We start from the raw sequence: 2,966 nt of genomic DNA, 5'->3' as shown, positions 1-2,966 counted from the left end.
CTTTAATTTCAAGGTGGTCCACAGGCCGGGGGTGCAGATGGTCGTGGCGGACTTCCTCTCCTGTCAAGGGGGGGGGGGGAGTCGGCTGCAGGCCGGACAGCCGCCCGGCCTGAGTTGGGCAGTGGGGGTATGTGGCAGCGGGGGCGTGGTCAAGCGCCGGTCTGTGACAGCAGGGCGGAGTCAGGGAAGGTAAGTGGCAGAATCACTACACCTGAGAGCAATTAACCTGTGTTTGTGTGTCTTCCCAGTGACTGCGCCCTACTTAAGGAGGGAGAGCGAGAGCAGAGGCTCTCTTCCCGAACCAGACGCCGAGAGTGTGTGTGTGTCTGCAAAGTGCATACCAGTTGTTAAACTGAAAAGTGTGGCAATAAAATGCTCAGTCAACCCGATCTCTGTCCTGCCGTCTTCTGTGCTCCACCCTTCCAGACGAACCGCTACAGTAATTTCCCAAAATGTTGATCAGTGTTACATTTTTAATTCTAATGTCGTCCAAAGGCTAGATTTGTTTTTTTTTTTGTTGTTTTTTTTTATTCTGTATGCAACTTTACACATATTTAATTAAATTATGGCTCATTTACATAATAAATGTTCATTTTTTAAAAGGTTTCAATACAAAAAGTACTGGAAAAAATATCTTCTGGCAAGTATTGATTGTGATGTCTATTGTTTAAAAGGTTGCCTATTCAGTTGGAGTGACTTGCTTTAATAAGACCATAGAAGGAAAACTAAAAAAAAAATTGTTCCTGGTCTCATATCACCTATTTGAGTTTCTCCGAGAGAACTGATACCAGAGTGAGGTAGAAAAGGAGGCAATATGGATTGGCTCACACAGCTGAAACATAGAGGCAACCATCAGGGCACAGCATCCTCAAACTCTTGGCTTCGCTGAAATTCTTTCACCCCTTGAGAGAATTCTGCCTCAACTTGAGACAAGAAAAACTTCCTGTGGTCTGTCTGGTGACATCAAAGTCTAAATGCAATTTAGAGTCGAATTAGCTACTGCAAATTCAAAAATACAAAGTGAAGCAGGCTTGCATTCATTACAGACATTAACAGCCATACTGGGACTACTTAATGAAAGTGTCTGTGTGTGTGAGAGTGTATTTTCGTGTCTAATGAAGATGCCTCTGTGTGTATATATGTGTCTAATGAAAGTGCCTTGTGTGTGCCTTTAATCAGCATCCCTGTGTGCACTTTGCATGTGTGTTTATGTACTCGTATTATGGTTGTGTGTGTGCATGCAAGCAAATTACTTTGGCGCAATTAGTGATGTATTGATATCCTTCAAGGTTTTCTAACCCCCGGCATGTGGAAGTGGTCACATGGACCCTGGAGAAACACAAGGCTGACTTTGAAGTACCTTCACAAGGACAAAGGCTTTTAAAATTCCTGTACACACAACAGGGTCGTTGATATTGACAAGGCTGACCCACATGTGAGAGATAAATTAGCCAGCAGAGTCCAATACCACTGACACCACAGATGATTTACAGCTCGAGGACATCTTGAATGATTCAGAACTGGGACTAGTTCTAAAGTAGGTTGAGACTAATGAAGACTTTTATATATATCCCTATCCAACTGGCATGTTAAAGGAAATGCTGTTTTTTTGTCTATAATTGACAGGAACATTATGATGAAAAATCATTCTTAGTGTATGTTTTAAATTATTCAGTGATTTTTATGAAATGAAATTCATTTTTAATGCATTAATGTATTTCTAATTTGTTTAATTTACTTATTTTAATTTGCTTCATCTGTAACCTGGCCTGCAAATTATCCACTAGATATTTTACCAATGCTTTGATAAATGAGGCAGTAGCCTCAAAATATAAGCACCCTGCCAAGAACTCACTGGTTGCATCTCAAACTACCTTCAACAATACGTCAAAGCATTGTAGGTCTTCTAATTACAGACTTCTTTAAATAGGAACCTTTCCTTTTATATGAAATTTATTTAAAATATAAGCCAACTTGATCAAGGTTAGAGTGAAGCGTGAGTTTAGTGATCACAGTGTGGGAAATAAGGCCGGACTGGTGGACATTGACCGGTAATTTGCACATTTGTCCGTCTGTATTTCAAAAGCATCGGACCGGATGGCCAATAAAAAATTATTCGAATGTGTCCATCTGTATTTCAAAAGCATTAAACCGTATGGCCCATGAAAAACTGTAAAGATATGGGGCTAATCTACATCTAATTTTCTTCCAAATGTTACACTGGGCGAATACATTATGTTGTCACATGGCCTGTGAAACAGGGGCCTCGACGGGCCCAAATTTAAAAATTCATAACAGCCACCGATGGTCCCAGCCCTGCCAAACTTTACAGGCACGTCCCTCTCACAGAGACCTTTCAAACCAGCCCAGGCACAGCCTGCTACGACTGCAGCTTGGCCTGCTATTCTCCCTGGAACCCCCGAAAAACTTTAACACAAACCCTGGTGCAAGCCAGGCTTTAAAAATTCATAACTCGGCCACCCAAAGTCCTAGTCCAGCCAAAATTTACAGGCACCTCCCTCTCCCTGAGTGGCACACTAAATTAGACAATAATAATCTGCACAGTTTTCACTGTTGTTTTTATTGCACTATGCAGTTGAACTAGTGTTTTAGGGTTGACGGTATCTGATTGATCCAGTTAGTTGATTAAGAGTTCAGTTTACATGAAACTTTGCAGTACAGTATTATGTAATGTGCCAAACTGCCAATCAGTGGTTATGTTGTTATTATTATGTGCATTTTTTTCCATTCATAACAAGAATGGCATTCATAGTCATATGCTTTGGAGGATGTAGATTTATATTTTGAAAGAGCTTTTATTTCCTTCTATTTTCTAAGTTCTAGTCCAGCAGGTTTTAGTCTGAATGCCAAATGATATTACCCTGTCTCATTTTGAGTCATTGTAAACATTTTCTTACAAAGTTACTTGGAATCTCATACTCAAAATTTTAAATCTATTATGTAAG

This window comes from Neoarius graeffei, chromosome 14, assembly GCF_027579695.1.
Source record: "Neoarius graeffei isolate fNeoGra1 chromosome 14, fNeoGra1.pri, whole genome shotgun sequence".
Classification (NCBI taxonomy): domain Eukaryota; kingdom Metazoa; phylum Chordata; class Actinopteri; order Siluriformes; family Ariidae; genus Neoarius; species Neoarius graeffei.
The sequence above is the reverse complement of the archived record's forward strand: the minus strand, read 5'-3'. Positions refer to the sequence as shown.